Below are 10,233 nucleotides of genomic sequence, written 5' to 3' on the forward strand. Positions count from 1 at the left end.
AAAATCATACATCTCTCATGTGTAACATGTTAAGAAAGTTGTTGACAACAAAAACATGAGGAAGCCGAGCCTTACGTCCACCCTGCTGGCACTAAATGTGACGTCACCGAAAACGCAAAGGCAGGACCATGCCTTACGGCCAGTTTCTGACGTATCGGGTCTATGAAGACTTGCTTCCTACTTAATATGGGGCGTGACTACTGCAAAGGCATTGGCTCCATCCTTCACGTCCGTGCCTCGTCAAGAATAACGACTGTGCTTGTAACAGTGAAGCGTATAGGTGATACATTCAGGACACCTTAGGGACGACCTTGCAACTATTTAAGACATAACCGTGCCTGTTCTGTCGGCACATTCATGCCTCTCACATTTAATTGAAAAACATTCCAAAAAAATAGTAAGGGACGCCTATTGTCAATCCTCACGTCACGTACATTCGACGTACACATTCATGCCTCTCACGGTTAATTGAAAACATTCAGGAAAAACAATAACGGACGCCTATTGTCAATCCTCACATCACGTACATTCGACGTTAATTCCTCCCTCACAAAAGTAATAGTCGTGCCTCTGCCACAGAACATATAAGTGTAAAACGATTCTTCCTACACTTGTAAAACCCAGAATGCCCTGGATAAATGTCGAATCCCATCTTGCGGTAAAACCATGGAGACCGGTGCTTCTCAGAAACACATTTGTGGCTTTTTGCGCATGTAGTTGAGTGCACGGCTAAATGTTCATGCCCGTGCCTCACGTAGCACCACAACACGAATTGACGTCCGTGCAAACACGTACTTCCATGTCCGTGCCTCACGTAGCATCATATTTGTGCCTCTAGTTGCATCAGTGCTTCTCGCAGTTGCATGTCCACGCCTCTCGTTGCTTCTCGTTCTTTCTGTCCATCTCGTAGCGTCAGTTGCAACACGGACACACAACAGTGCCCCTGAAAAAACACAGCACCGCACCTCCCACCGAATGTATCACTGGAAACAATTGCCACTCCTAGTGAATGTATCACGCTCGTGTGTCTGAGAATTAAACTAGGCACTTCAAGCATGCTTCTCTTGGTCAGAGACTCGTGTCTCTACATACTGCCCTTGCATGCCTCACGAAATAAATTATAAAAGTTGACATTTGACAGCAAACTACGCAAGAAAACGATCTTGTCCCCGACTTGCTGCAGATACAACGGTTGTTAAAAACAAGGTTGTCAGAATCGTGATTTTGAATCGAATCAGAGCTCCGATGGTAGGATCGCAAATCGTAGAATCTTCACTATCAGGATCGTAGAAACGTAGATTCTAGAGACTAAAGTCGTAGAATCGGAGGGGTTAGTTTGGATCGTAAAGTCGTAGAATCGTACAATAGAATCGCGATTCTGACAACCTTAAAAACATAGCTGCTCATTTTATTTTTATTTTTTATAAAGAAAAACCACAATCAAAAACCCAGGATGTGCACAACCGCACCGACAGGGAATTGAAACCACGATCCACAACCCATGATGTGCACAACCGCATCGACAATGAGATCGTGGAGTCCTTTGCGGCTGCCCCGCCCTTAAATTTAGACTTCCTCCACGGCCTTCTCACACACAAACAACAAAAATCGCCATTGCGCTCCCACTCATTGTTCCGACGAAATACCAGGTTGCAGGAGGACGAACTGATCCAGGCCATGGGATTCACCAGGGAATTCATGAAGGTGCAGGCCCACTGCAAGACAAAGTTGCACGTGATCCACACCAACGACTTGCACAAGGTGGCGACCACCATCGAGCAGTACGAGCGACACCTCCAGTTCGAGTGCCACAAGATCGTCGGAGTTGATGTGAAGTAGACCAACGACCATGGCGAAGATCAGAAACCCGCCCTCGTCCAGCTCTCCGTCGGCAAGGATCATCCGGTGCTGCTCTTCCAACTGAGCGCCGCTGACAAGAACTGCACCAAGTTCGATAACTTCCTCGCCAACCCCAGGTACACGTTTGCTGGCCTCCCCATCGACGGCGACATAGAGATGCTCGGCCGCGTCGGTCTGAAGATCGCCCACTTCATCGACATCAAGAAGGAATGGATCGTGCCTACAGCTACCAAGCCTCTAGAATCCCTTGGGGAGGTCTCAGGCATCCTTGTCCACGACGGAGAGCTCACCAACGCAGAACATAGCCACTGGGCGTGCATGCCCCTGTCCATGAGGCACATCGAGTACGCGGCAAAGGACGCTTACGCTGTGTACGAGATATGGAGCCGCCTCACCATCATCCAGGAAGGGCTCCGCCGGGCAAAACTCGACAAGGAGTAGACCACGAAGCACACTAGGTCCTGGGGCGACTACGACTACTGAAGCAGGTTGTCCCGGCAAAGAAAAGTATCAAGAAGATTGCTCATGCAATTCTAAATTTCTCATTAGATTTGCTTTCTCTCAAGATTGCCGTTTGCTTGTGTCGTAGATAACCTTGTAGTTTGCTTGCAGATAACCTCATAGTTTGCTTGCAGTTTACATATCTTTTGGACAAGTTTATTTCCAGGGCACCACAGAGGCACGTCTGTGCCTCTAATACTAAGGGGACCGTGCGTAACCTAGCTTCACGTTGTTTTACGCAACATTCTCGATGTCAACCCAAAGCTTCACCTTCTCTCTGATAAGTTCATTAATGAGGCCTAATGACTTTGAAAACACATGGAGCTCATAGGCCATGCCCCCTGCAATGAAAACTTGTCAATGAAAGCTTCTTGAAAACAGAGGCGCACCTTCACGTGCTTGCATCACGATCCTTCGCGTCCGTACCTCCCTTAGAATCATGTTTGTGCCTCCAGTTCGTCACGTGCGTGCCTCTACGTCGGGTAAAATCATACCTCTCTCGTGCGTAACATGTTAACAAAGTTGCTACAACAAGAACATGAGAAAACCGAGCATTACGTCCACCCCGCTTGCATTAAACGTGATGTCACCGAAAACACAGAGGTGGGACCATGCCTTACGGCCAGCTTCCGATGTATCGGGTCTATGAAGGTTTGCTTCCTTCTTAATATATGGGATGTGACTATCGCAGAGGCATAGGCTCCATCCTTCACCTCCGTGCCTCGACAAGAACGACGATCGTGCTTGTAACAGTGAAGCATATAGATGATACATCCAGGAGACATTAGGGACCACCTGGCACCTATTTCATACATGACCGTGCCCGTTCCATCGGCACATTCATGCATCTCACAGTTAATTGAAAAACATTCTGGAAAAAGAGTGACAGACGCATATTGTCAGTCCTCGCATCACATACCTCAGATGTTCATTCCTCCATCACAAAAGTAATAGCCATGCCTCTGCCACAGAACATATGAGTGAAAAACAATTCCTTCTACACTTATAAAACCCGGAATGTCCTGGATAAATGTCAAATCCCATATTGCGGTAAAACCATGTTGAAACCATATTGAAATCAAACCACACTAAAATCTCTAGAATCAAATATGTGCCCCAGTTGAGACATTTATTTTGTACTTGAAACTGCAATTTATAATAAAATAATACAGTGTAATAGAACATAAGCCTTCCGACCCAAGTATGGTACTTGAAACTGCAATTTGTAATAAAACATATGTCTTCCGTCACAAATTAATTGGCTCAACCTTGTACTAACCAGTACAATGTGAATTGTACTGCCTGGTACGAAGTTACTACAAAGTTGACACATTTATTTTGGGACGCGGTAGTACTACTACTTAAAAACAAATCACAATTGCTTGACATGGAAATTAAACTGTCTCCATTCTGAAATCGATGATTGCTTACAGGCATACAAAACATGGAAAGCATGAAAACCATGCAAAGCAAACATCTACTAACAAAACTACACTACTCCCCGTCATCGGAGATGTCCACTATATCCATTCTGACATCAACGTCGTCGGCATCCGCCTCCTGCTCCGCATCCAGCTCGTCGAAGAGCACATCGGTCTTCACCTCTTCTTTCCGCAGGAAGCGTTGGTTGGACTCCACATACGCCTCATCTTGGATGGACTCCAGGATAGCGGTCTGCTCCGCTATCAAGGCCGCCTCCCCGAAATAGAACTCCGCCTTGTCTTCCTCATCACCCCACTCCTCGTTGTCCTCGTCTTCCTCGTCACCACCCTCCTCGTCGTCCTCTTCATCCTCTTCATCGCCGTCCTAATCGTCCTCGTCATCCTCGTCCCCGCCTTCCTCGTAGTCCTTGTCGTCCTCGTCATCCTCTTCATCGCCGTCCTCATCGTCCATGCCTTCCTCGTCATCCTCGTCATCCTCGTCACCCCCTCCTCTTGCTCCATCACATCGACCCCCACTGGATCAACTCCCTGCAGGAGCTCCGACGCATCCCCCTCCACTTCCTCCACCTCCCCAATCTCCTCCGGCCCCGGCGAGTCTGCAGGCATGCCCGCTGCAACCCGAGTGGCGCACCTCGAACGAATGTCCTCCTGCAACTGGAAACGGTGCTCGGGAGTAATCATGGCGTAAGTAGTTTTCTTGTGCCGAACCATGGTGGGGGCCGTCACAAACGAAAAGAGGAAGATGTATGATTTCCTAGGATTGCCGACGAAAGAGGGAGAAGTAGGATGATGTCTAGCGGTGGCAGACGCCGCTCGGCTTAAATAACTGCTCCTTAACCTCGGGCAAGGAGCCGAAATGGTGACACGCAGCGTTCACTTCGCCAACGGATGAGACGGCCGTCGGTCCTTTTGACTTCTGCAGCGCAGACCCGTGGCGTTCACTCTATTAAATACCTCCACCTCCTCTAGAGCGGCGTCACCAGAGGAGACGCCCGTTAGACCCTTGGGTTTCTGAAGTGGCATCCACGCGGCCTTCACACTGAATACGAGGAGACGCCCGTCGTATGGTGGGGTTTCTCCAATCAACGCACAAATGTGACTCTGTGTAACGCATAACCGTGCCTCTCCTGGCTGCATGGTTGTGCCTTTCAGTGTGAACGATTCAACAGAATCATTTGGAACACCAAGACAAACTAACGTCACTCTATACAATACCACATCGTGCCTTCCCGGAACCCATGACCGTGCAAAGAATATAGCACACCAGCATCTCTAGAATAGGCCATTCTATCGTGGAATTGTCATGGCAGATATCCTAGTGAAAGGACTTAGTCGTGGAGCCATCGCAACTAGGAAGCTTAAAGGGGTTAATCGGGACAAAGGACACGAGAGGTTTATACTGGTTCGGCCCCTTGCGGTGAAGGTAAAGCCTAGTCCAGTTGATGTGGTAGTGCTAGGCTTTGATGACCAAGGAGCGAATACGCTAGCTTGGCTCTTGATCTGTTGTTTCTTGCCCTAAGACGCTGCCGGGTCGTCCCCTTATATACACGGGTTGACGCCCTGTGGCCTATAGAGTCCCGGCCGGCTCATACAACGTGTCCGGCTCGGTGACATTTCTTACATGCCTTACTTTATAAGTCTTATTCATACATGGTAGTTTATACTTATGGGCCTTAAGCCGCCTCTGGGCTTGGGCCTATTATAAGCCTTATTGTAAACCGTCACCTTGTATACTCTTTGGGCTTTATTTAAGTAACCCGCAATTGTGGTTGATCCGGCACCTCCCGGGCGTGTCATCTCTGGTAGTCATATCCCCAACATTACGCCCCAGGTTGATTTGAACTTTGTTCATGTCAATCTTCAACACTAAGAAGAAATCCATCTTCCACTACTTGTAAAAGCTTTGTAACCCGCCATGACGTCACCTTCAGAAAATTTGGAAACCCGCGAGGACATCATCTTAACGGATCCTTATCTTAAATGCCTTCCGAAAATCGAGGCATCTAATTAGCTGGATAATCATCATTTTGGCCTTCCTCGTTTTTCGCGCCTGCCTATTCACCTATCTCCTTATAAATAGGAACGGCTGTTCTTCTCATTCTTCTTCTTCCTTCTCTCGCAACCCCTCTATCGCTCGAACTCCGCCGCCGCCGTAGCGCTCACCATGGTCCTCAACCTTGGTCGCTGCATCAACCTCAGCTTGTCCCGAGAACGGCGGCGACCCTCCGTAGCAGAACTGCGTTTGTAAGTTTTTGCTTTTCCGCACCTTAGATCCGCATTAGGGTTTGCAAGTTTTTCAACCTCACCTAAAAGAAGTATGGAACTCATGCAATAGATGTTTCGCATCCATTTTAGATGCTAGTAGATCCCCTTTTCTTGTACAAAGGCCTCCTTAGAACTGATGAACTCCTCTGTACTGGTTTTTTAGGTCTATATTTATTTTCCTTTTTTGAACAATCTTGATCCAAAATAATAGCAACAGCCTGTGAAACTTGTTTATCTCACTACTTAGCCAATTTTTTTGTCGTTGGCAACTTTTGAATACCTTTAGTCATGGCGGCTTATCATGTCGGCTCATTTTTCCTTCATATATCATTAGCCCTTACTTAAGCCGCCATTACTCATCTGTATTGCAATCATTAATGTGTGATTCCACCAATTAACTTGAACCGGCAAATTACTTTCTTTTTAGCTTGTCCTTTTTCATCATGCCGCCAAAGACGACAACAGTATGCAACTGGGTCCCTTCCACAGTCACTGATGACACTTTGAAGGATTTTGTCACCATAGGATATTTATCAGAGAAGAACATTATGTCCTATCGCGCCCCTGACCCGGCCGAAGAAAAACCTCAGCCCAAAGATGGTGAAATTATCATCTTTACTGACCATATGAGCCGGGGGTTTTCACCACCCGACTCAAAATTCTTCAGAGATGTTCTGCACTTTTCAAGCTTCATCCACAAGATCTTGGACCCAATTCCATATCAAATATCTGCAATTTCCAAGTTCTCTGCGAGGTTTATCTTCAAGAAAACCTACTGTTGAACTCTTCTGAGAGTATTTCTATTTAAACCGCCAGAATGAATACACCAACGGTCCCATCTTGGAACTTGGTGGAATTTCGATTCAGCGCAGACGGGATGCTGTCTTTCCCTTAGTAGTCTTGCCAAGCCATCCCAAGGATTGGAACCAAACTTGGTTTTACTGCAAAGACACGTCACCAGCTAATGAAAAACCAATGCCAGGTTATCGCGCGGAGCGTCTTGACGCTAAGTTTTCACTCCCTAACAACCTTTCTGCCGCTGAACATAAGAAGCTCATCCCAACCATCAAAAGGGTTCAAGCTTTGTTGGGAAACGGTTTAACTGGTGTTGACTTGATCCGCTGTTGGATTGCATGGCGGATCGTCCCTTTGAGCCACCGGTCTGACCTAATGTACAATTACACCGGAGGAGAAGACGATTCGTTGCGCTATAGCTCTCTACGTCTGACTGAAGAAGCCATCGTTGAAATGTCAACTACCCTTGTAAATAGTAAATATGAAGACTGCAGTAAAGTAGGATTCAATCCTTTCTGCAAACTTAACCCGGCACCAGAGGTAAATCCCCTTTACTCCTTTTTTATTTAGTAGTTAAGCACTTGCATGATGTTTCAACCTGTTATTTGCCTACAGGCCAAATCTGACTTTTAGAAAGTCAAATATGATCATGAAGCCGCCAAGAAAGCTAGAGCCACCGCAATAGCCGCAAAGAAGACCACCAGAAAATCCAAAAAGAAACAAACCGCTTCTTATCTCCTCAAGCTGGATGATGCCTCTGAGTCGGAGGTAGCCCTTGACTCTCTTGGCCTGCTTTTTAACAATCTTATTGACACTGACTATTGCCAGGATGACACGGGGGCCAGCCAGGCAGTAGAAGAAGAGGTAACTATATCCTCCGACTCAGAACCTTTGCCAAGACAGAAACCTCGACTGGTAACCCAGAAAGTAAGGTTTTCACACCCTTTGGCTTATTTGGATCCTCATTTTCTTTTGAAAAAACAGCAACATGAGAGCCGCCGTCAGACCCGGACCAGTGACGACAATGAACTGCCCTCTGGCTAACCGAAAACTCCTCGGAAATGACAGAATGAGGTTTCTTTCAGCTTTGACTTTTGCTTTTATCAATGAATTTACTTCCATGCTCTTTTTAATTCTGATTTTACTTTTGCAGGAGGTCTCTCGTTTTTCTGGTGATTCTTCACAAACTCAACTTCCGGCTTTCAAGACTGCCCCTGGGTAAAGATAATTATGTTTCTTCTGCATCTTTATGTCTGTATCATTATATTGACTCATAAAATTCCTCTTAGTGGTCAAGCAAAACCCAAAAAAGGACAGGGTGGTTAAGCTGACTGAAAACACGGAAGTCGCTGAACCGGCATTGCCAACTCCTGCCCCGGGAAAACCTGAAGCACCATAAGACCCTGCTGACAACGTTCGAATAGATCCTCTTGAGTCGTCTGTTGACAAAACTGTTCTCAACCCATCTACTGGTGAACCTTCAAGCTCAGCTAACCCGCCGGCGACTTATGAGAGTGACGTTTTAATCACTAGTACTAGATTTGTTGAACCGGGCAATCCAACTGTGCTAGCCAGATACTCCGCCAAGCAAGAGGCTTTGGAAAAGCAAAAAGTGTGGTTTGACATCTCTCACTATGCTCACCTGAGTATTATTGATGTGCTATCTGGCTACCTTAGTCATGTGCACCTCAGCCGTGACTCAGAAATTGAGATGGTCAAACAGCTGCAACTGAAATATGAGGTATGTTCTCCGGCTTTCATCAGTTTATCTGCTCTGCCAGGCCCCCATGTCTCCTGATTATGATAAACTTGAATGATCAGTAGACTTGTGATATAGGTTGATGAGTATAATATCACCTGTAGTCCCCAAGGGCCAGCTTATTTCATCATGAATGAGCTGATACTTAACTTCATAACTTTCTTGACCTAGTCCAAACTAATATTGTTATCTGGCTTAAGAGAAAAAACTTTTTGAATATCATGCATTAGCCCCCAAGTGCCAAGCGTTGTTACCTATAAAACACTTGGGACTTTTTAGAAGAGTCATTTCTACATTAAAAATTGGTTTAGCAGACATTAGCCCCCAAGTGCCGAGTGGTGTTGCTCTGCAAAGTACTTGGGACTTTAATCATTATGACCTCTGTCGGTGTCAAAACCGGCGGATCTCGGGTAGGGGGTCCCAAACTATGCGTCTAGGCTGGATGGTAAGAGGAGGCAGGGGACACGATGTTTTACCTAGGTTCGGGCCCTCTTGATGGAGGTAAAACCCTGCGTCCTGCTTGATTAATATTGATGATATGGGTAGTACAAGAGTAGATCTACCACGAGATCAGGGAGGCTAAACCCTAGAAGCTAGCCTATGGTATGATTGTTGTTCGTCCTACGGACTAAAACCCTCCGGTTTATATAGACACCGGAGAGGGCTAGGGTTACACAGAGTCGGTTACAATGGTAGGAGATCTACATATCCGTATCGCCAAGCTTGCCTTCCACGCCAAGGAAATTCCCTTCCGGACACGGGACGAAGTCTTCAATCGTGTATCTTCATAGTCCAGGAGTCCGGCAGAAGGTATAGTCCGGCTATCCGGACACCCCCTAATCCAGGACTCCCTCAGTAGCCCCAGAACCAGGCTTCAACGATGACGAGTCCGGTGCACAGATTGTCTTCGGTGTTGCAAGGCGGGTTCCTCCTCCAAGTACTTCATAGAAGATTTTGAACACAAAGGTAGTGCCCGGCTCTGCAAAATAAGTTTCCACATATTGCCATAGAGAGAATAATATTTACACAAATCTAATCTGCTGACGTATTCCGTAGCGTGACATCACACCACGGCCAAGTCTTTATTCGAATCATTTTACTATCCCGCCTCAGTGCGTTTAGCGAGGCGATTCCCTTGGCACGTCTTGTCAAAGCAGAGATCGTGTCCCCTTATTCCGAGATTCTCATCAATACAGGCGTGGGTAACCCAACCGCGCCATTGATTATGACGCTTGGGAGATAAGTGAGTTTTACTAGGCTAGTGGGGACACATAGTCGCGTCCGCCCATATAAGGGGATAAGGATCCACCTTTTCATCCACGCCTTCTTCCTCCTTTGCCTATCTATTTCTGCGCACTCGAGCTCCAGCGCCCAAGTCCGCACACCCCACCTCAACCTTCTCCAGCCATGTCCGGAGCGGGAGGCAAGTGGATGGTCTCCTTCGCCACGGAGGGACACATCAAAAAACTGAGGAAGGCCGGATACTTGTCTAACAACATTGCGCACCGGCTTCCTGAAGAGGGGCAGCTCATCCCCACCCCTAGGCCCCATGAGAGGGTGGTGTTCCTCCCCCACTTCCTCCGTGGACTGGGCTTCCCTCTCCACCCATTT

This window comes from Triticum dicoccoides, chromosome 2A (genome assembly GCF_002162155.2).
Source record: "Triticum dicoccoides isolate Atlit2015 ecotype Zavitan chromosome 2A, WEW_v2.0, whole genome shotgun sequence".
Lineage (NCBI taxonomy): Eukaryota > Viridiplantae > Streptophyta > Magnoliopsida > Poales > Poaceae > Triticum > Triticum dicoccoides.